This window comes from Lactuca virosa, chromosome 8 (assembly GCF_052849685.1).
Source record: "Lactuca virosa cultivar CGN04683 chromosome 8, Lactuca_virosa_CGN04683_v6, whole genome shotgun sequence".
Taxonomy (NCBI): Eukaryota; Viridiplantae; Streptophyta; class Magnoliopsida; order Asterales; family Asteraceae; genus Lactuca; species Lactuca virosa.
In genome coordinates, this window is record NC_136433.1 from 175,937,070 (window position 1) to 175,962,407 (window position 25,338).

The 25,338-nt window shown below is 36.9% G+C and overlaps 1 non-coding gene across 1 annotated transcript; it reads right to left on the reverse strand.

Annotated features, from left to right (window-relative positions):
- Positions 1–24,876: 24,876 nt before the first annotated feature.
- On the reverse strand, positions 24,877–24,982 carry LOC145135052 (small nucleolar RNA R71). Its single transcript, XR_013719533.1, has one exon. It is a non-coding gene; the product is annotated as a small nucleolar RNA R71 (small nucleolar RNA).
- Positions 24,983–25,338: the final 356 nt, after the last annotated feature.

Here is a 25,338-nt window from a genome sequence, read left to right on the forward strand (position 1 = left end):
TAGGGTCTAAGAATTATTTCCTTGAAGCATATGGCCTTCACACGATCACATTATGGTCCAAAATCCCGAAATTAGAAACTTCCCGAAAAAGGATGTTACAACTCTCCCCCACTTAAACTCGATTTCATCCTCGAAATTTGTCTCGGTTAGGATATCTGAAAACAACACCAACACAATCCATATGCTCCCTGCAACCACTTATAAAATTAAGGCATCCATAAAGAAAACTCGAGAGACCACTCGGAATCCTACTTATGCCAACAAATAACCCAACACTTGGAAACACTCAACTGCAACAACTACCTCTTTCTCCCCAATGGAAAGAACCAAATCACATCGACAACCACTTAAAGCGGGATACATATCAAAATCTGGAACTTCAAACTAACTCCATCAATAAACTCCCCAAAACCGAGAACCCGTCAGTCTAAATTTCAGAAACCATATTCTAAGACTGATGATCATCCATTCGACGTACCTACCCCTAGTCCTTAACTACGAAAACCACCAAACCACGCATAATGAATACCCAAAACTTCTCGATCGTGAGTTTCAATCAAGCCCAAATCCAAAAAATTATGCCCAAAATCCGGAAACATACCTTTGACTTCCTGACAAGTTATACGAGACAATATCAACGAACTTCATGACCTAAAGTTTTAGATTCAATACCCATCTCTAGTAACCAAGTCGTAATAATAGCCCACAAGCAAGCAGGGACACACAAATGCAAAATTCAGCAAGTGACCTCTGATGCACAACTATTACATCGAAATAAGCAAACTTTTACAATTTGCATGAACCCAACCAGCTAGTCATTCAGACTTCTGGCTCCCTAAAATGACCCTACACACAATCATGCTAAGAAGACTAACGATCTGAGACCTAAGAGTCTCCATCATGTGACTACCGAGTCCCACCCATATAAGTCCTACAACCACTGGTTCATGATACATCATGACACCCTCTAACCACTAGAACAATAAGCTCACAATACTATGCCAATCTTGCCATCATTTCATCACTATCTTGAAGACTCATGACCAGCACCACAGGGACCTATAGGTACTGAACCATAAACCCACCGACTTGTAGTAACCCTAGAAATCAATATCCCTCTCAAAACAACATGAGCCATACTTCTCAATAACGCACAATTCCTTTCACTGAACATGCTGCTACCGACGCAAAATTCTATAAAAACATGGTCGCACACAACCATAGAATGAGATAGACAGTTGTACTCTCGTTCTAATTCGAAGGTTATAAACCAAATAAGAACCATGCCAATAATTTGAACCAAGTGTTCTCTTGCTATCTTACTCGGTCCGCATACACCCCTCATGACCATATTTGATGCACTACTACAATATACACCCCCAAGGAAAACACATAACCCATGTTTTTTTTTCTCAGGTGGAGAGGGGTGCGGGTATTATTGGTTTTTCCCCTACAAACTCCTTTTTTCTCATCTTGGTGTCCCGGTCGGGGTTTCTATGTCGAGGGTGGATAGATTATCCCAGGTTATTAATCGTTTTAAGGATAAGTTGTCATGATGGAAGGAATAATTCTTGTCTATTGGTGGTCATCTTACTCTTTTGCGCTCGATGTTAGGGAGTTTAGGATTGTACTATATTTCGATTTATGCAGCTCTAATTTCAGTCTTAAAGATTTTAGAATCCTTATGTGCGAGATTCATCCCGGGTGCTAATTTGGGGGATCGAAAATTTTACTGGGTTAAGTGGGATAAAGTGTTAGCTGCTCGGGCCAATGAAGGGATGGGAGTAGAGAATCCTTTAGCCCTCTATAGGGTTTTGCAGCTAGGAGGGCCACATCAGAGCTCGTTGTCCCTTCCTTGTTTTTTATGAGGTGCTAGACCCTACACCCCATTCTTGGCAATTACCCAATGGGTGTCATGGGACGACTGGAGTCCCAAAGACCGAGGTTTGAGTTATTTGTTCTTTTATTTAGTTGGTTACTGCAGTGTTGGTATTCATCACTATTTTCTGTTTATGTTTCAAAATTTAGTTGTAATCTTGCATGATCAATGGAATGGAATTATCTTATTTAGATATGGTTTTACTTGGTACCTTATTAAGAATCTTTTGTTCTTTTATCCTTGATGTTTTTTATGCATGTCAATTCGTGAATGTTGTGTGGGTTCAGATTCTTCTATGTATTTGAATGTAGGGGTAGGGATCTAGTAGTAGAGTTCAAGTTGGTCTCATATCTGAAGAGTTATTGAAGCTACCAGAGTCTAGCATATTCCAAGTGACGGAGAGTAGAGACCTTGTAGGAGGGAGACTTTTTCCAAGGTTCAGTTCGCAGCCAGATTTCTCCATTTCAAGATTTTCGCACAATTGCTTAATCTTCTTATTTCCCATCAAGATCATCATCAGCTATCAGATTTGCCTTCGAGTTTTCTTAGTATTAGTCTTGATAGAATTTTTTAGGTCATCCTCATGCTTTAGGCTCTAGGATGTTAGGAGCCCACGTTGAGGGTTGTGATGAGGGCTTCCTTTTATGTTCTTGTTTGATTGGTGCTTGGAAGTCGGATTCATGACCCAAAGGCATGATAGGGTTAGTTAAGTTTGTTGGGGTCGATGTGAGTTATGTTAGGATGAGAGTGCTGTTTTTGGTTAGAAGATCGAGGGTAAGCCCAAGTGCACTTGTTGGTTAGTGGATTCGGGGTACGCCCAAGTGCTATTAGTGGTTAGCAGATCAGGGAGCAGAGCAGGGTTGGTAGAGCCGAGTAGTAGCATGGTCTAGTTTAGTATGCGACCGCTTGCTTATCGTCGTGTTAGTGAAGTTATTTGCGGGATTATCATGACGCCTTTTGGATGAGAAGGTTTTGGACCGATCAAATCTGGGGATTTTCGGTCAGTTTAGTTGATGTGAGGGTTGTATCAGACTTCAGGATCTGCAGGTTTCGGGTAAGGAAGGGAGGGTCCATTCCGACATGATTTAAGGAGGTTGTGTGAAGACGTTTTCTTCAGGCCGCATGGTATCACAAAAATTCATGGGATGCAAGAATTTTTGAGAGATGGTCTAATGCTGAAGATGTTGCAATAAAGATGAATCAGATCCTCGAGTATCAGTTTCATTAACTTAAGCCTGGGTTGGAACCATTATTGGTGACGGTTTCAGATGTTGACATTTCAGTGATCTCAGCGCGTTGAAAGAGTCTGGCTTGATGGACCCCGCAAGGGTTTACATGAAGAAGTGGAAGCGAGAAGTGATTTCGAGGACGGAATCTAAACTAAGTGGGGGAGAATTATGACACTCGGTTTCTGGTCATTTATTAATTCAGGGTTGTGGAACAAAGGTCGATCATGTAAAGGCTTTGGGCCTTAAGGAAGTAAATTTTAGACCTTTTGGGAGGTGTAATGTTGGTTATGAAATCTAACCCTTGAATTGTATGTTGGACCGAAGGGTAGAAAGGGGAAAAGTTATGGACCGGGTTTCTTGCATGAATTATTGATTCTTGTTTGAGATGTTTTAGTCTAAAGTAATTATATATGATTGTAGGGATATTCAACACCTCTTGTGCATACAAAGAACGTCGAAAACAGATTTAAAACAAAGAGGTTACGACCGTTTGAAGTTGAAGTGGAAATTGGATTATGCAGGGCGTAACTAAAAGTTACGCCCGACGTAATGGGCCTTTAATGATTTACGTAGGGCATAGTCGACGAGAGTGCAAGCCCCAAATTCGGGGTTTTAAACCCTATTTAAACACCTTAACCTCCATAAACCTCTTCCATTCTCAGCCTCCATCTCTCCAAACAACATCCTTGAAACCTTAACCCCATATTTCAACCTTGTGAGGTAAAAGTGTGTTTTTGGGTGCCTTTGAAGGAATAAGAAGTTGGTGGTGTTGCTTGGAAAGCTTCAAGCTTTGTGGATCTATGATTTTCACCTGTCAAGCATTCACTAAGAGGTATAAATTTCAGAACTTGGTAAATGATTTGTGAGATCTAGTTAGTTCTTAGTTTTCTGTCCTTTCCATATTCTTGGTCTAGTTGAGTATGAGCTACTCCAGACCTCATGAGTAGCATTTTAAGAAGTTTTGTGGGCATGGAATCATAAAAATGCAATATTGATTCATTCTTTCCATCCATGCATGAGTTGTGGAACTTAAGATCTTGTGATAAGTTAGGGTTTTGGTTCAGGGTACTTTCTAGCCATAAAAAATCATAAGCATGGAAACTTTATTATTTAGGATCTTATTTGGGATTAGATATGAGTTTGGGTGAAAGGTCTTTAGGGACCAAGTGCTTAGTCAAGAGTGTAAATCTGGCTTCAGTACGCAGGGCATACCAAAGGGGTACGCAGCACGTACAAGGTCTGAGTCTCGTATGCCATGCATAAAAATGGAGTACGCAGGGTGTACTGAGCTTGATGTGGGCTTTGAATTTCATTGACCATTGACCGTTAACTTTTTGACCAAGGTCAAACTTGAGGTTTTTGAATTGTTTATTAAGATTCTACCTGGTTTTGGTGTTAGTGGATTCAAGGGAGAAAGCAATGTAGAAAGGGGAGCGCATCGCAGTGTTTCTGGGTTCTTCGATTCAGGTGAGTTATGCTCATTGTACCCGTTGGTCAAAAACACTAATGCCATCCCACTAGTTTTGGTTATCATTTATTAAAGGGATTCCCTAGGGACTGTATGTAGTCACGTAGGATAGACTGAGGACCCTTGATCTCGGCTTTCTTGAATTTCCTTGTCTGCTTGGGGCTCTAGAATAGGATCATCTATCGGGTGTCTATCTCACCTCTAGGTACATATGGTTACGCATTCCTTGGAGAGTTTGTTATGTATCCTTGTGTATTGTATGTCGATTTTTGTATCTCTAGTTTCAGTCTTAAATATTTTAGAATCCTTACGTGACAAATTCATTTGGGGTGCTAATTTGGGGGATCAAAAGCTTTACTCGGTTAAGTGGGATAAAGTGTAAGCTTCTTGGGCCGATGGAGGATTGGGAGTGGGGAATCCTTTAGCCTTTTATAGGGCTTTGCATCCAAGAAGGCCACATCAGAGCTCATTGTCCCTTCCTCATTTTTTATGAGGTTTTGGACCCTACACCCCTGGCTTGGCAGTTACCCGACGGATGTCGTGGGACGGCTAGAGTCCCGGAGACCGAGGTTTGAGTTATCAATTACATTTAGTCGGTTATTGCAGTGTTGGTATTCATCAGTACTTTATGTTTATATTTTGAAATTCAGTTGTAATATTGGATGCTCAATGGAATGGAACTATCTTATTTAGCTCTGGTTTTACTTGGCACCATATTATGAATGGATTGTTTTCTTTTATGCTTGCAGTTTTTCATGTGTGTCAATTAGTGAATGTTGTGTGGGCTCAGATTCTTCTATGTATTTGAATGTAAGGGTAGGGATCTAGTAGTAGAGTTCAAGTTGGTATGGGATCTGAAGGGTTATTGAAGCTGCTAAAGTCTAGCATATTCCAAGTGGGGGGAGTAGAGACCTTATAGGAGGGAGACTTTTGCCAAGGTTCAGTTCGCAGCCAGATTTCTCCATTTCAAGATTTTCGCACAATTGTTTAATATTATGATTTCGCATCAAGATCATCGCCAGATGTTGGATTTCCCTCCAATTCCTCTTAGTTTTAGTTGTCATAGAAATCTGTAGGGCGTCCTCGTGCTTTAGACTCTAGGGTATTAGGAGCCCAGGTTGAGGGTTGTGATGATGGCTTCCTTGTTTATTCGTGTTTGATTGGGGCTTGGATATTTGAGTCATGACCCAAAAGCCCGATAGGGTTAGTTAACTTTGTTGGGGTTGATGTATGTTATGTTAGGATAAGAGTGCAGTTGTTGGTTAGTGGATCAGGGGTAAGCCCGAGTGTAGTTGTTGGTTAGTGGATATGGGATAAGGCCAAGTGTTGTTAATGGTTAGCAGATCGGGGGTAACCACGAGTATTGTCAGTGGATAGCCGAGCAGGGTTGTTAGAGACGAGTAGGAGCATGGTCTACTTTAGTATGCGACCGCTTTAGGAGCATGGTCACCTTATTGCATTTATATGCGGGATTAGCAAGACGGCTTTTGGCGAAGAAGGTTTTGGACCGATCAAATCAGTGGATTTTCGGTCAGTTTAGTTGACGTGAGGGTTGTGTAAGACATTGAGATTTGTGGGTTTCGGGTAAGGAAAGGGTGGTTCCTTTCCGACATGATTTAAAGAGGTTATGATCAGACATTTTCTTCAGGCCGCATGGTATCACAAAACTATATGGGCTACCAGAATTGTCGAGATATGATTGACTTTTGAAGATGTTGCAATAAAGATGAATTAGATCCTGGAGCCTCGGTTTCATTGACTTGAGCCTGCGTTAGAACCATTAATGGTGATGTTTTCAGATGTTGGAATTTCAGTGATCTTATCCCGTGTTGAAGGAGTCAGGCTTGAAGGACCCTCATGAGGCCACATCAAGAAGTGGAAGCAAGAACTGATTTCGATAACGAAATCTAATTTAAGCAGGGGAGAATTGTAACACCCGGTTTCTGGTCATTTCTTAATTCAAGGTTGTGGACCAAAATTTTATCATGTAAAGGCTTTGGTCCTTAAGGAATTAAATTTTAGACCTTTTGGGAGGTGATAAGGTTGGGTGTGAGATCTAACCCTTGAATTGTGTGTTGGACTGAAGGGTAGAAAGGGGAAAAGTTACTGACACGGTTTCTTGCATGAATTAAGTATTTTAGTTCGAGATGTTTTAAGTCCAAAGTAATTAGGTACGATTGTTGGGATATTCAATATCTTTTTGTGCATACAATGAATGCAGAAAACGAAATCGAAACAAAGAAGTTATGGTCGTTTGAAGTTAAAGTGGAAAATGGGGATTTTGGATTACGCAGGGCGTAACTAAAAGTTACGTAGTGCATAACGGGCCTTTAGTGAATTACGTAGGGTGTAACTAAGAGGTACGCATTGCGTACTCGACCATAGTGGAAACCCCAAATTCGGGGATTTGAGCCCTATTTAAACACCTTAACCTCCATACCTCTTACATTCTCAGCCTCCATTTCTCCAAATGTCTCCCTGGAAACCCTGACCCCATATTTGAGAATTGTATGCTAAAAGTGTGTTTTTGGGAGCCTTTTAAGGAAGAAGAAGTTAGTAGTGTTGCTTGGAAAGCTTCAAGCTTTGTAGATCTTTGATTTGCACCTCTCAAGCATTCTCCTAGAGGTAAAAAGTTCAAAACTTTGTGAATGATTTATTAGATAAAGTTAGTTCTTAGATTTATGTCCTTTTGTCCCATATTCGTGGTCTAGTTGAGTATGAGCTACTCCGTACCTTATTAGTAGCATTTTCAGATGTTTTATGGGCATGGATTCATAAATTTCTCTGCATCCATGCATGAGTTATTGTAACACCGGGTTTCTGGTATGTATTTTATTTAAGAATTGGATGGATTTTCTCTGGGACTCAACGAGTTGATGGCCCAACTCGTCGAGTAGAGACGGGATCCGCGGGAAGTTTAAGTGACCTACTCGACGAGTCGGAGACTGACTCGGCAAGTAAGCGATGTTTGGACAAAACCCTAAATCTGAGGGATTGCACCCTATTTAAACGTCTTAATACAGCCTCCATCGTCCCTTTATGCTCCTAGAACACCTCATACTGAAAACCTAATTGTTTTGTGAGATATAAGGCCATTTTTGGTGATTTTTGTGGTTTGTGATCACAAGGAAGAAAGAAAAGCTTGAGGAGCCAAGAGGAAACCAGAAGATTTCGAGTTTGTGCGGCATCTACAGTTCCTTAGAGGTATAAAGCTTATACCTTGTTCATTCATGTTCTAGATCCCTTTTTGGAGTGAATTAGGGCTTTTAGGAACCACTTTTGGTGACCAATCATGAGTGCAAGCATGGTTGGGGGTTAAGGCTCCAGATCCAGGGTCCTTAGAGGACTACATGGAGTAAAGTGGCCAACTTTGTAGCCATAAAGAGCCACATGCACCTTTAGACCACATTTTTGGGTCCATTAAGCTTATACTCCCATGCATGCACGTAAAGTTAATAACTTTACGTGCAAGATCGATATTAGAAGCCCAGATCTATCTTTTGGATAAGTGTTGTACATCAGAAATCGAGAAATAAGACTTGGACAACATCGACTCGGCGAGTTGTTCTTGGAACTCGGCGAGTCCAGGGCTTGATTCCCCAGTCTGTTGAGGTTCAAAGGGACCCAGTTGAGTGTTAGAAGGGTCTTAGAGGGGTCCAGGGGAGTGACTCAACATATTAGACTTAACCATGGACCTGGGAATCATAGGACTCGGCGAGTGTATGAACAGACTCGGCGAGTCCAAGGCAATCTCCTAACTTTTGAAGATGAACTTGACGAGTTGTTCATACAACTCGGCGAGTCGCAGACTGGACATGTTCATAGGATGAAGGAGAACTTGATGAGTTGTTCATACAACTCGGCGAGTCGGATGAATGTTTATCCGATGATATTATAGAAGGGAACTCGTCGAGTCTTTGCTAAACTCGACGAGTAGAGTCGGGAGGGGGTCAGATGAAAGGAAAGGGACTCGACGAGTTGGCGGCCCAACTCGGCAAGTCAGGTCAACTGGAAGTTGACTTTGACCAAGGCTTTGACCTTGACCAGGGGTAAATTAGTCACTTTACCCAAAGATTAGTTAGCAGTGTTTGACTAAGTGTCTTTATGGGAATTACAGCCCGGGAGTTAACGGAGCAGCAGTCAGACATTTCCCGATCAGCATTTCAGCAGTCAGCCTTACGAGGTGAGTTACCTTCCAGTAGGGGTGGGTCTACGGCACCAATGTTGACCCACCAGTAGGTGATTATGGTTGAGATGATTATTTTTGTGATAATTATCTGGTTGATATGATCGTGCTGAAATATGTGCTAGTAGTAGTAGGGCGCACTAGTCCCTAGTTACCGGTTGAAAGATACCGAAGACGGTTACCGGTTGAAAGATACTGAAGGGGTGGACAGAACCCACGCATGCATAGTAGTATGTTTATGATATGTTATTGTATGATTCAGTATGCTTATGTTATGATCATGAAACCAATATGTTTATGTTATGGATTATGTGATAGGGATAGGGGGAAATAGTCCCCAGATACCGGTTGGAAGATACCGAATGGGGGTGTTAGCTCCCGGGTACCGGTTGGAAGATACCGAAATGGAGGGTAGCTCCTGGTTACCGGTTGAAAGATACCGAAGGGGAGGATAGTTCCCAGTTACCAGTTGAAAGATAACGAAGGGGAGGGTAGCTCCCGGTTACCGGTTGAAAGATACCGAAGATTCTGTGCTATGGGTATGATGGGGGAACACACTAAGCTTCGTGCTTACAATTTCAGTTTTGGTTTCAAGTACCTCTTCATCTAAGGGGAAGGACCCGACGGTGTAGCAGCGCATCACACACATAAATGGTTTCCGCACCGTATTTCTGGGATTGTACTCTGATTTACACTTTTCTTGATTATATGGTTTTGAGACATGACATTATGTTTTTACAAGTAATATGAGATTGATGATGTTTTGGTAAACTGATTTGTGAATTAAGTAATTTAAAAATGAAATTTTTGGCCTCGAAATTTGGGGTGTTACAGTTATGGAACTTAATATCTTGTTATAATTTAGGCTTTTGGTTTAGGGCACTTTCTAGCCATGCAAAATCATAAAGATGGAAACTTCTTGATTTAGAATGTTATTTGGGATTAGATCTGAGTTTTGTTGATTAAGATTCTACCTGGTTTTGGTGTTAGTGGAGCGTGTCACAGTGTTTCTGAGTTCTTCGATTCAGGTGAGTTATCCTCACTGTACCCGTGGGTCGAAGGCGCCAATGTTTGCCCACTAGTTTTGGTTATCATTTATTAGAGGGATGACCTAAGGACTGTATGTAGTCACATAGGATAGACTGAGGACTCTTAATCTAGGCTTTCTTTCATGTTCCTTGTCTACTTGGGACTTTATAGTAGGATCATATGTCTAGGTGTCTATCTCACCTCTGGGTACATATGATTACACATTCCTTGGAGAGTTGGTTATGTATCCTTGTGTATAGAATGTTACTATGCTGTTGTGATTTGCTAGATTTATATATATATATATATATATATATATATATATATATCCTGGTGTGATAAGATGTTGCAGTAGTGGTATGATGGTTAGAGTACCGGTAGATTGGTCATCGTCTAGTGGAGTTCCTTAGGGGTTGTATGTAATCATCTAGGATAGCCTGAGAACTATTGATCTAGGCTTTCTTGATTATTCCTTGTTTGGTTGTGGCTTTAAAGTAGGTGTTGGGGTACAAAGTTTTCCATGAATGACTTTGTAATGTTTGACTTTTGTAAAACCCACTTGCATGTGGTGTATTAGCCTTATGACACATGAGAGATAGAGAGTGAGAGAGATACATGTAAACACCTCTATATAAGGTGGGTTTATTCCACTTGTAGAGGTGTGCTTGAGAGATGTAAAAGTTGAGTGTGTAAGTGTGTGTTATTTATGTAGACTAGATCTAGATCCCTTTTTGTGTAACACCATACATAATCAATACATCTCTTGAACACCCAAATCACCATGTTCATTGTGCAATCTTTAATTCTGCATGCCAAACCATGTTCTTATGTCACTACAATTGGTATCAGAGAGGGTCTTCAAGATCAAGGTGATTTTTGAAGAACGATTCTCGGTTTGGCATCTTTTGTCGCAATTTGAGCATTTTTGGTGAGTCTCTCTCTATGATCTCTCTTAATCTTGTTGAATCGTGCGTTGCGTTTTTGATTAGTGATCGTTTGATTCGTTGGATCAAATTTTTCTTGAAAAACCCTATTGATGATCCAATAATTTTTTTTTATCAAAACTTTAGCCCAATATCAAATTGTCCAAATCTTGTAACTGATGAGTCATTTTTTTAGCCCAAATTCGAATTCACTGTTCATCTATTTTGAATTGAAGCCCAAATATTCAATCTATTACTGTTAATATACCTGATTTGAGATCCAGTCCAATTACTTGAAGTGTTACTGTTCATCAGTGATTTCTTGAGCCCACCATCTAATTTCGATTTTATATCCAGCGAATAATAATATCCAGTCAAAGTATACGACTGCTCTTCATTCAACTTGTATGCATACGGTATTCGTTGTATAATCATATCCGTAAGCTGCTTTGTTCTCAATCGATTGTTCATATTTTCTTATGTCTTAATAATCGATTATAGTTTCGATTTGTTATTTGATTTTTCTGCTTGTATCAATTTACAAGATCGATTGAAAGTCAAACTAATTTTTGAGAAGTCAAAATCGAAATCAGTTTTGGAGTCTGAATCGATTTGTAATTTGATTTTGATTGAGATCTGGAAAGAAGATTCCGACTATGATTTGTGATGATCAAGTATTTGATTCAAGAGTGTTTTGATAAATCTAAGAAAATGTCAAAACTGGATATTGATATCGGTTGCTTTTAACGGTCAAATCTTGAAATTGGAAGTCGATTAGAATGGTGTATGTTGGATTTTGAGGTTTCGAATGCTATGAAATCAAAGGCAGTTGGTGTCGATTGACGAACAGGAAAGTGTTTAATTTCAATGTTTGGACTCAAAGGTGAAAGTTTGGATTTGGGTTAAGAAATCGTGATTTGGAGTAGATGATTCAGTTTTGGATCAGGGATACGAAATCAAATGGAAAGAAAAACCGAGTGATTGAGATTTCGTTTGTGAAATTGTTAAGTTTTCAACGACAAATCGATGCTTAAGATGGATTGGGTTCGAATCGATTTGAAATCATGTTCGTTGATTTGGTGGTTTCTGCTGACTGGTTAGATTTCGAAGGGCTGAGTTAGATCGTTTGATGGTCGATGATTGATGTCAAACAGATGAATAGATTTGAGTTTTGATTTCAAAAGAAGAACTGGGTTAATGTACGAAGGGTCCCTGTGTTTGGATTTTAAAGATACGAAGGGTCGATTGTTGATATTGTTATGTTGATTCTACAGTCGATTAAGAGGATGAATGGTTAAGAAGTTACTGTTCACTGGGTAAGTCTTCGTATGCTTCGTATGCTGAGAATTTTTCGATTGATTGGAGAAGATGAAGTTTCATACGAAGAGGGTAAAATGGTGTTTTGGATTTTACACGAAGGGTGTTTGGGAAAGCATATTTGAAATTTCGTACGAAGTGTGGAGATGCAGTTTCATACGAAGGGGAGAGAGAAAGGAAAAAGTTTCGTACGTTTCGTTTGCTTGATTTCGTTAATACAAAATTGGGGAAGGATTTGACAAAAGTTACGAAAATGGCCCCTGAAATTTCGACTGTTTGGCACCTTTTCAAAACTCTTCGTATGATTATCACATTTTCGTATGATTTGAACAAATGGTAAAAAGTTTCGAATTCAGCCTCTGAACCTTCGAATATTTGACACTTCGAAAATTAATTGAAGTTTCGAATGTTTGACACTTTTCACCCAATTTCGATAATTAATTGAAGCTTCGTATGTTTGGGGTGATTCTTCGTATGATTTGAGCACAAAGGGCAGAATTTTCGAAAATAGTCCCTGATGTTTCGAATGTTTGGCTGTTTGTACCCAAATTCGAAAAAGGACTGTTTTTGCTGAAAATTGAAGAAAGTGCATTTCAAGCCCCTACAGTTTGTGCAAATTGACGCTTTCTATCCAGCTTTGGAAAAGGGGGAGAGTTTTGCATATTTTGCTGTTTTTGGCACACCATGTCACTGAAGAATTTTGAAATTGATAATTTCTACCCATTTTGAGAAATTTTGTCAAAGGCAATCCGTGAACGAAGCTAAAAATTGAATATTTTTTTGGATTTTCTGGATTGAAGCACAAAGTTTATGCCACATGTTAAGGGGGAGTTTTGACACGAAAAATTCCGAATAGATCATGTTCTCTTTCCTTGACGGTTTTATAATCAGATTTCGATTATAAAAAGGGGGAGAAATTTATATGGAAATTCGAACTTGAATTTTTCATATTACGCGGATTTGACGACCGAAGTGACCTTGAATTTTTGAAGTATACGAAATGAAACAATTGGAGATTCGGAAGTGATTTCATTTCGAAATTGGTTTGGTTTTATTGAAGATTTTCGGGGTGTGTTTTTATGCTCAATTTTTGGTGATCAATTTGGAGTTTGAGAAGCTCGTGATCATTCGTTGATGCTCGGTTTGTATGGTCTCACATCCTAGAGCCCAAATTGAAGAATCATGGAAGAATTGAAGATTGAAGTTCGTTTCGACATGTGTCACCCTTGAGGCTCAGATCGCGTAGTTGCTCGATTTTGGAAGATTTGAAGTGGGTCATTCATTCCTAACTTTGAGGGGGAGAATGTTGGGGTACAAAGTTTTCCATGAATGACTTTGTAATGTTTGACTTTTGTAAAACCCACTTGCATGTGGTGTATTAGCCTTATGACACATGAGATATAGAGAGTGAGAGAGAGACATGTAAACACCTCTATATAAGGTGGGTTTATTCCACTTGTAGAGGTGTGCTTGAGAGATGTAAAAGTTGAGTGTGTAAGTGTGTGTTATTTATGTAGACTAGATCTAGATCCCTTTTTGTGTAACACCATACATAATCAATACATCTCTTGAACACCCAAATCACCATGTTCATTGTGCAATCTTTAATTCCGCATACCAAACCATGTTCTTATGTCACTACAGTAGGATCATCTGTTCGTGTAGCTATCTCACCTCTGGTTACTTATGGTTACGTATTCCATGGAGGTTAGTTCGCAATGGAGCAGTGTGTTGGGAGAGGTCTAGTAGGTGTTAGTGAGTTGTATGATTGATATTTGCATGTACTATGTGCCTACTTGATCCTTGATTGTTTCTATGTCGACATATGATGGCAGATGTGGTTGAGGCAATCCAGTTGTGTGCTGTAGGCCAAGATACCAGGTGCGGGCCGGCTGGATGTTGTAGGCACAGAGGCTCAAGAAGAGCGGTTGGGTTGAGGTGACAGACCAACATACCTAGGGTAATCCAACCCGATGATTGTGGACCTGATATGCATGCTTGTATGTTCGTTGTATGTGGTATTTTGGGGGAACTCACTAAGCTTTATGATTAGCCAATTGTTGTTGTTTTTCAGGTATCATCAGTTCATGTGAAGACGCAGGTGTGACTGTATACACTCATCAGCAGCATTGGGGATTCCGTGTTATTATATTACTCCAATTTTCGATAAATGTAACTTGGAATAAATGGTTTCTCTTAAAAAGTGGATTTATAATTGGGAAGTTTACCATAATAAAAACGAAAATTTTTGTTGGTGAAAATGGGACGTTACCGGATTCCTACGAGAGAGAGAGAGAGAGAGAGAGAGAGAGAGAGAGACTGTTCAGTAGAGGTATCCGATTACCTTATATTCTTTGTCCGGTATATGATTTGAGAATGGAAACGGTTTCCCATATTTTTATAGAGTGTTCCATACGGAAGCCTCTATGAGGATCGTATTTGATAATTGGTGGTGGATTTCTCTGCCTCAACAGTTTCTCGTGTTTCTTGGGCTGATGGTCTTCGTTTTTCTCCTTCACAAAGGAAAGCTTTGGATGCGGTCATTGTTACTTATTTTTGGAGTATTTGGAGGTTCCGTAATAACTTGGTATTTTGAGTGATTGATCCTTATGAAATCTCTTGTTTTTTACTATATTGTTAGTAATTTTATTTTTTTTTTATTTTTTGTTTCAAATAGGTCTAAGAAATACAAGTTAAAATGGGAGGTTGGTTGCAAAACTCTGCTCTTGTATCTCGTAATGTTTTGTTGCTATCTTCTTGTTAGTGTTTTTTTTTTTTTTTGTTGATAAAATCTGCGGTTCCAGAAAAGCTTAAAGAAAACATGTACGAAGTGAATGGAGATATAAAAAGCCGGTCGACGAAATTGTTATCAATTCGAAATGGGTGAATACGCATTTGTATATATACCATATACTGTATAGGAAACACATAATATGTCAAACCCTATTGCAACAATTATTGTTTCAAGTGGAGTAAGCACTTGTGCAAGGGGGCAGGTAACTTTGTTGTATACTTATAAATTATAAATAGCAATAATTGCAATAATAATAATATTATAAATAACAATACTTATTTATATAGTGTTTTGCAGGTAGAGGGCAACTACTCGTGCTTTACGTTTATCATGTTGTCCTTGTATCTTTATAATATTACAAATCAAAATAATAATTTCAAAAACAGTATTACGAAAGAGCATAATAATATCATATCGTACTAAAATATAAATAGCAAGGCCCAATTATATAAACTACAATCTAAAATGAGAAAAATATAAATATCATCAAATTTAGAAATGGTCAAATACCTCAAATGATTTTCATGCATGATCTTTAAGATTGAAAATTTCTGCATCATAAGTGCTCACCACTAATAACATTTAAAAAAATAAACGAAAAATGGTAAATCTTGAAATTTTTTGCATCATAAGTGCTCACCACTAATAACATTAAAAAAATAAACGAAAAATGGTAAATCGTATCATTTCAACGGCCAATATCAACCCATTATAGGGCACATGTGGGAGATGAATCGCATAACATAACAATATTTTGGATGTATCAAAGTTTGAACATGCACATCTTATGTAATTCCACTCATCGACTATTAGACTCTCATCACGACGGCAACATCATTAAAATTAAGGGTTAAGTATTAGTGAACTAACCAAATTACCCTTCTTTTATTCTTTTATCATTTTATCTATTATTTTTATTTTATCATGAAGAACACCTCTCTCTCTCTCTCTCTCTCTCTCTCTCTCTCTCTCTCTCTCTCTCTCTCTCTCTCACAGGTAACTTATTGTCGTCATCGTTGCCTCCGGGAAACTCAAGGTTTCCAACAACATTTTCGGAAAACCGCCACTGTCATTACGTGAAACCTTTATTAGATCCAACTACCCTTGAGAAGTCCAAAATTCTTAGTGACTTTTAACCTTCTAGAAAACTCGGTGGATTTGAATTATTGTTTCTTAGACACTTTCATTTTTACTGGTCCTTTAGATTAAGAACAAAGGTCTCAATCACTTTTATGGGTTTGGTTCTGGATCAAGTTTCACTTCAATCTACGTGTGATTCTTGATTAAAGACATCGGGTGTGAATATGTGGAGGCAAATCAAAAAAATCGATGAACTTAGGGAAATGACTACAATAAGGTGGATGTTTGGGAGATTGTTGAAGACCTTAGAATGATAAAAAAAGGTGATGTTGGGGATGGTAGCGATGACTTTGATACCAATGTTAAGTTGGATGTTGGCATGTTAACAATATTAGAAACAACGTATGTATAATTAGGTGGGGTGGCTTTGTGGATATTGATTGAAATTTGAATGAAAAATACAATGTATGTATTTGAAAGAAAAATTAGTATCGATCGTAGGTATGGAGTTGATCTTGATTCATGACCTCTCTTTTATTGGAACTGAACTCTGGAATGGATTCATTGAAAAGAGAAACACAAATTGTTAATAGATATGGAGTTGATCTTGATTTATAATCTTGATTTGATCTTGTTTATTGCTAGTAACATTGATTTTTAATCTAGGTTTTAGATGAACAAAGAAGTTAGAATGGGTTTCGATGAAAATAAAATTTGGAATCAATCACAAGGACCGGAAGAAATAAATGATAGGTAGAAAGCCAAGTATTAGTTTATAATATGAAATGAATTTTACAAGAATAAGAACTGGAATGTAATTTAGGTTTACACAGACATAAAAACTAGAATTTATTTGTAATCTTGCATTAGTTTTATTGCTTTTCACCTATGTTGAATTCGATACGTATGGCGTCATGTAACATTAAACCATCAAATGAATTTTGCAAGAATCATGCTTGCTTCGATGGTTGCAAAGAAGGTTTAAGGTAAAAGAAATTAAGGATAGAGGAGGGAGTATTAGGGTAAGGTAGGGTGGGATCTATATTGATGGTTTTGATTTTTTTTTCCTGTGAGGGTGTTACCGTGTGAGGAGAGTTAAAAGTTTCATAATACGGGATGTGAGTTAAGAGATGGGTGGGGAAGGGTTAAATGGACGAGAAAAATATATAGAGGGTGGGCTAGGGTGGTAGGGGGCAAGTCTAATGTGAATAATGAAAAAAAAAAGAATGGTATATAGGTCATTTCACAAATACTTAACCCTTATTTTTAATTATGTTAGTCATTATGGAAAAAAATTTATGGAAAAAAATTTAAATTTAAAGGCCTTCAATGCAAAAAAAAAAAACTTACATATAAGAAACAAAGAAGTTGGAATGGATTTCATCGAACCAATCAGCATCAAACCAAAGCAAACATCTGGACCAAAAACATTCTTGATGATCAAGCCACTAAGTTCATCAAGAAATGCTTAGGAAAAACCTAAAATGATGCACCAACGTGACTTGAAAAGTTCTATTCCATCAATTGTAAAAGAGAAAGTACTAAAATTGTGTCTAACTAGTGAAGAAATATGGTTCATGTTTATTGATCCTTATGAACACCATCATAACCTCCTTTCATGGAGGCAAAGGCTAGCGGGTTCTATAGAGATGGGTTGTTTTTAGTTGTTCCTTATAAACAAGTACATAAACAATTTCAATCAGGGATAAAGTATGCAATAAAATAAGGTTCAAGGGACAGTCTGAGCAAAAAAACGTTTATAGGGACGAAACTTGTAGATTATCCTGAACCACAAGTATGATTTATGTAATTTACTATAATAATTGGTTTAATAAAATAAGACAAAATTGCATAAATGGTTCCTTTGATTTTTCATATTCCTAAGTTTCGACCCTAACATTTTTCATTACATAGATGGTCCATGTGGTATTAATTTTTGCTTGGTTGGTCCCGATAGTTTCATTTTGTTACAAATTTGATCAAAAATTATAATTTTACCCTGGATTATATATTTTATTAGTTTTTGTTTTATATATTCCAATTTAAATTAGTTAAAACGATTCGTCTTAATTTAAAATTAAAAAACCCTCTAAACCTAAACACCCACCCATTTTCCATTGTCTCCTAATCCCAACGCCTTCATCGTCCCCATCAACTCCATTTTCCCAATCCCTCCTTCTACGTCGTTGGCCCACTCTCTTCATTGCCTCTTTATCGGAAAACCACCATAAAATTGATTAAAGCTAATACGTGAACTACAACATTCGATTCTTAGTCGCTCAACTTCCCTTCAATTGAATGACTCCATTTTATCTCCATCAGAATTGAATCTCAGAACCACCACCATGTTCTCTCTCTCTCTCTCTCTCTCTCTCTCTCTCTCTATGTGTGTGTGTGTATATATATATATATATATATATATATATTGCCTACTCCCTCCTCATTCCCTTCCTATGGAAACCACCCTAACCCCACGTATTTCCTTTTACCAGCGTCCATCACTATGTCTCTTCTTGTTATCCCCGGCCCAGGCACATACTATATTTCCCGTGCCAAGATAGCAATGATGTGCTTAGGTCAGTAGAATCGCTTGTCCCTGTTTCCACAACGTTTGGTGCATTCTGGGGGTTGTTTTAGCTTATGGCTACTTGCATGGCCTTGTGACAAGTGGGTGGCTGTTAGTTGGATGATATTCGGGGATGTCTACCGTAAAGGTGCTCATCGTAACTTTCTTTGATATACTATACAGGGAAATAGGATGGAACACACTTTATATTTCTCTTTCCACACATAAACCATAATCAATCCACTCAAAAAAGCTAATGCCCAGTAAAAATCATTAGGTTTGGTTCTCCAGGATTCAATTAGAGTTGAGATGATTATAGGTAAGCTCTATAGGAAAATCCTAAATTTTGATGCGTTGGTAGATTATGATTCCGATGGGGTGGTTGGTGAGGTATTTTGGAGGTGGGGATGAGGAGGCATTCATAGATGGGGGACAATTATTAAGATTAATGTGCATACGAGGACTTCAAAGGAGGTCGGGGGAGATGGAAGTGGGTGATTCCAAAGACTTTACCATATTTAGCATGACAGTCCTTATTTTAGATTTGATCGAGATTTCACACCTTCAAATAGGTGAACAGACGGGCCTTCGAATCTATTTAACTAAATGTGTTGTTTTATGATATTTAGTCGGATATGATTACAATGGACATTAAAATAAAAAACAATGTGGGATTATTTGTGGCGCTAAAGTTTGTTGATTTAGAAGCAGATATGATATTCAAAGAAAAAGAAAATGACATATCGAAGCAATGCTCCAAATGGGCTTTTTTGTTGTTGTGGGATTTCTTTTTCTTTTGGTTATATAGGGGAGAGAGAGATAGAGAGAGAGAGAGAGAGAGAGAGAGAGAGGCATAAGATGGGTCCTTTTAATTTTTAATTTTTTAAAATTACAACTAGAAGAAAAAAAAAATAAAAGTTCTATGTAGGCTAAGGACCAACTATGCAAAAAATTGAAACCTGAAGGATCATCTATGTAATGAAAAAAAAGTAGGGATGAAATTTGTAAATAAGAGAAACCATAGGGACCATTTATGTAATTTTTTATAAATAATGAAAAGTTACAAAAGTGATTCATATGGTTTCATAGATTTGCAAGTTTTGCTCCTCACTTTTTGTTACATTGATAGTCCCCATATTTTCAAAATCTTGCATGGTTGGTCCCTAACACATATAAAATGTCTTTTATACCATTTTATTTTATTTTATATTTTTGTTAAGTATTTTAGTATAAAAAGAATATCATCCTCCTCCCCTTTCTCCATTAATAATGTATCCTACCACTATCAGTAAGAGCCTCCACTGCGTCCTCAACCCCCTCTATTCTTCCTGTCATCGACCCACCCCTCTTCCTTCACTGATGCCTTATTTCCCTACCGATAATACCCTCTGATGTCATCAACCCACCCCTCTTCCTTATAAAACTGTAAATATACTTGAAAGATAGAATTACTAACATCTTGTGTAGCTCGATCTTGATCTTCTTGAACCTTCTTGATCCCTTCTTGATCCGACCATGTTGCTTGGATGAGATGACCTAACAGAGAATCCCTCTAATGGAATCACACCCAATACTTCAAAGAGCAAACCAAAAGAAAAGTAGGAAAGGGTAGAATTTCTGCAAACCTTAGGAAAGGTTAAGAAATTCATCCCAATGAGAGAAAGGGAATAAATTCACAAAAATCTCAAGCCAATGTGCAAGGAGGAATGAAACCCTTACCACCTTATTTATAGCCTTAAACCCCTTACCAAGTTTCATCTCCCATCCCATGTGGTATGGAGATAATTTCGTAATCCTGTCCCATCCCATGTGGGATGGAGATTTCGAATATCCCTTATTCCCTAAGGGTTCTGGAATATACAATTAGTCAATATTTTAACTAATTAATATTCAACCCCATGAATTAATTAATTCTTAATTAGTTCCAAAATAGTTTTTGATTAAATTAAAAAACATAATAAATTAATAAACATAATAAATTAATAAACTTATTTTTCTCCTTAATTCTATTTCTTCTAATTTCTCGTTTCTGTCATGAGGGCAACCCAAAAGGACCATGTTATTATTTTGAAATATTATCAATAGTTAATGACTTTGAACACTATTTCCAATAATCAACCACTTGGACAAGTCATCAACTACACGAGATCTAATACTTCTCAAACAATCAATAGAGAGTTAGCCATCCAATGCAACTGTTAAACTCCTGAATTAATCATGATTCATCCCTTAGATAAGTGATCAGTTATTTCTTTTTCTAGATATCCATATGAACCTGAGACATGGATAAAGTTCTATCTTAGTAAGGAAATTCTATTTAGAGATTAGTGATGACTACACCTGAATACTAAATTGAACACATCAATTTCAGTCACGACCTGACCATGAATATTTGATGTCAACACCAAATCATGGAGGGGCCCATGGATATCGCACCTCATGTTCAAAATTTTATCTACTAATCATATCATACATGGACATACCCTTTATTAGTACCAGTTCCGGATAGCGTTGGAGTAGACCAATGCACAAATTTTTTTGCAAACAAAACCCTATACATATATCATTTTGAAGAATAAAAGATATTATCATCTTGAAATTACTCGTGACTTGATCCATGAAGTAACTTTCCAAGTGCGGGTTGTTTAAATACTTAAATCTCCATTTCAAGTACTCATGAGTGTTGAAGCAATATCCATTGTATGTTCAATCTCAATGGAGAATCCACCATCCTCATAAAGGTCGTAATTCCTATACTCACTCTGAAGATTACGACCAACTGTTGAGTTTTGAATATAATTGTTTTAAAATTTTGGAGGTAGTTTCAAAACATGCAAAAGGACAACACAGTGATAAGCTAATGAAATGACTGATCTTTTATATTGCTTAAGTTCTCAAATTCAAAACAAACTATTCCCAGTCTGCTAAGTCAAATCATTTGCAAATCAAATGCCTCATGACTAAGTCTTACTCTCAAACTTGGTCGGTGATATTCACTAAGCGAATGGATCGACAATATTTCCTTTCAATATGATTCTATTGACTATGATGTCTTCAAGTTTGAAAAACTATAAAATATTATGGTACTTACTAAGTATATGTTATGTGGGCTTGCGTGACTTTAGGATCCACACGAGGCAAGTTCACCCTTATAGTCCCAAAATAAACTTCAAAAGGATCGTCAATGATTGAATGACAACAATGATGTCACTAATGAATCTCATTTAGTCACATAGTTTCCTTTGCAATCTAACTAGCTGTGATATACTCTAATTTTATCCACTATGGTGTATTACTTGGTACTCTTTCAAGCTAATACTTTATTATTTAGAAAAAGTACGAATTCTGATGAAGTTGTCGTTACCAGTATGGAACTTAGCATCAGTGTAACATATACATTGATCTTTGCTATACTAATAAAATCTTTTCCTTTGTCTTCCTAGGGAACCAAGGAATGTACTTGATATTAATTCTTTGATTCTTGCCAAGTTGATCTGATCCGCCCTGACATGCTTAAGCATACGAGCTATTAGATCTAGTCTATGTCATGGAATACATGATCGATCCCATAAGCAGAAGTATGTAGGGCATGGCTCGTTTCTTCTAACTAAATAGTAGAACTAGGAAATTAGCATTTCTCATTGTCATGCCATATTTTATAAACATCGACTCTCTTGGAGTTCTACATATCGAGTTTCCTCGACATTTTATGTACTTTGGCTTAATTTAGTGAATCAGCCAGATCTATCTCCATAAATCCTTACATTCAATACGTGTGTTGTTTCTTCCATGTTATTTAAGGAGAAAAAATTCCCAAAAATCCAAGGTTTTACACGTGCTACATTAGAACATTGTTTCCTATGAATTGTGTATTATCGAAATACATTACAAGGATGGGACTAGCATTGGCATATATATGGCTCATCTTCGTTTCTCGAAATTCAAACTCTTGAATTCTCCCATTGAAACAGGGATTTTAAATTCTCCCACTAGCTTTGACATAGTTATGGTCCACCTTTGTTTCTTAAAATTTAAGCTCCTTGAATTCGATCATTAAAACAAAGATTCCATTTTTTGAGATGCTTCTTTCATTTCGTAAATGAACTACATAAGCTTACACATTCTTCACAACCTATCTTGGTTTGACTTTGTGTTTGTTTCAATCCATATTTTTTATCCTCTTGAATATTCACTAACACTTACGATTTTAAGTTCAATTTTTTGATCAACCAAGTTTCAAACATCCATTGACTGAATCTCGCTCGCTATGTCCTCCTTCCATTTTGCAGCTTTTAAGGGTCTGTTATAGCTTTCGATAGCTAGCATACTCTGATTGTTACCTACTAGTGACTCATATTCCTTAGTAATATAGATTCTATATAACTAGGTTTATGACGTCCTCTATCAAGTCTATTAGGAAGAGATGGAGGTATGTAAGTTTCCATAATAGCTTTTTCAATCTCGAATTGAATGCTAGGACCAACTTTTGGTTCTCTTTTGGTTGACACTTGAATCTTATCAAGATCAATATGGCTATGATATGTCATAAATTATACATATTTTAAGGGACATATTTAATACTTTTCTGCACATTTTAATAGATATTTGATATTGAAAGGATATAAATTTGTATTTTGCAAAATATAAGGACTAAAAGATAAGATAGAAGTTATTTGGAGCACATTATAGAAGAAATTTGTAGCTTGAAGACTAAGCAAGATTTAAATAAAGATATATCCAGAATAGTGGAAGATTTCAAAGATTTATGAAGATTTCGTAATTCGCGCAACGAATATATTGTCGCGACTCAATTATAGGCGGTTACATATTGCTATAAATTGAACCCCAATTTCGTATTATAGAAGAGTAGAGAAAGGGGAAGCAATAAAACGTAAAGGTATAGCCGTTTGAAGCCCAAAAGCAAAAAAGAAGTGTCTTTTCAGTACACATTCAACATTAATTTGGTTTGAAATATGTTTAACTTTTTTGTTTATTTCAGTCATTTAGTTTTGATTATGGGCTAAGTCCCTATACTTTCATTTAGATTTTGATGATAAAACATGATTATATTTTAATTCATTCAAAGGAATTTGATTATTATTTAATTTATTGTGTTAATGCTTAACTAAAGATCCATGAGTATTGATAATGATTTTTTCATGTTTATGTAACTAAGTGCATGATTTATTATTATATTCAAATTATGTATCTTGAATCACTTTGTTTATTAACTTGTCCAAGCTAGAAAAATGAGTTAATAGCGTAGGCAATTGTGACTAGTAGAGAGATACTGTATGTTAAACATAATAAAATTGTTATTAGTATTTGTGATTGATCCAATAACTTGGACAATTTGAGTGGTTTCCATTAAGCATGGAACTAATCATACTTGTTAAGTCATCGCATAATATGAATGAATAGACCGAATTTAGGAAAGTTATCCTTGCTGGTAGATAACTTAGAGTCATAGTTTAGTTCTATTGCACTTGAATGAATAAAACATAATCATACGGAAATTCAAATTCTAAATGAAAGTAACTTTTAATTATTTATTTGACAACTATAGTAATCTGTTTGATTTAGTTACAATAGTTTAGTTATATTTTTCTTCATTGAAACATCCCTATTCCCCTTGAGTTCAACACCTTTACTTACTTCAACTAATATTATTCCTGATCAGGTACGCTGCATGGTGATAGTAGTCAGTTTAGATTGTTAGGATTTTTAAATTTAAAATTAGATTTGTTGTTTAAATTAAGTTTATTTTTCTAGACTATTTTACGCACATCAAAGTTTTTGGTGCCGTTGTTGGGGAATAGTCTTCCAGCAGTAGGGAAAATCAAAATAATCGAATCTGTAATGAAATCGGGTCGCGCCCCAAAAATCTCGTCGAGATTTCCCTCTGAAAAAAAAAATAATGGAGCAAATTACATTAGAAGAATATACCCTTAAAACGTAAATAATATAACACCAGGAATAGTTAGACCTAAAATCCAAACGGAAAACAAATTTGAATTAAAAAAGTAGTTGTTAGGAATGTTAAAAGAAAAATCCTTCTTCGACACTGAACAAGAAGATCCAATACGACATATGTAAGATGTGAAAGAAATTGATGATCTATTTAATGTTCCAGGAGTAGATAAAGATGAGTTAATGCTCTGAGTATTCCATTTAACTTTACAATGAATTGCAAACAAGGAGGTGTTAAACTAACAACTAACTAGGAGGTCACGGGTTCAATCCCATGGAGAGGAGAAAAAATAATTATTTTTCGTTAAAAAAAATAGAAAAAAACAAGGAATGGCAAAAAGATGGTCAAATTCTATAACAGCGGGAACTATAAATAGCTGGCAATTATTAAAGGCTGAATTTTTAAAGAAATACAGTCTTCTATCTAGGATAGAAAAACTCAAAAAGAAATCTATAATTTCCAACAAGAAGAAGAAGAATCACTCTATGAGGTTTGGAATAGGTACAAGAAAATGCTAATAACATGTCCTTAACATGATTTAAACCAACACCAAATCCAGAACATTTTTTCTAACAAAATAAAGATAAAAACTAGGAAAATAGTAGATTGTAGAGGACCGATTCCGAAGAAAATGCCAGTAGAAGCAAAAGTCACAACAGTAGAAATAACACAACATACAAAAGAATGGCATCATCCTGATCATAGATTAACGAAATCAGAAGAGTTTTCTATAGTTTTAGCAAAGTTAGAAGAAATAGGAGGCCACATAAAATTGATGAACAGTGAACTACAGGCAATAAAAGGAGAATGTGATAATTATGGGGAAGCTCATCCAATCTAGAATTGCCTTTTTGATAAAAATGGAAATAAAAAAAATATGTCTATCATCTGGAGAC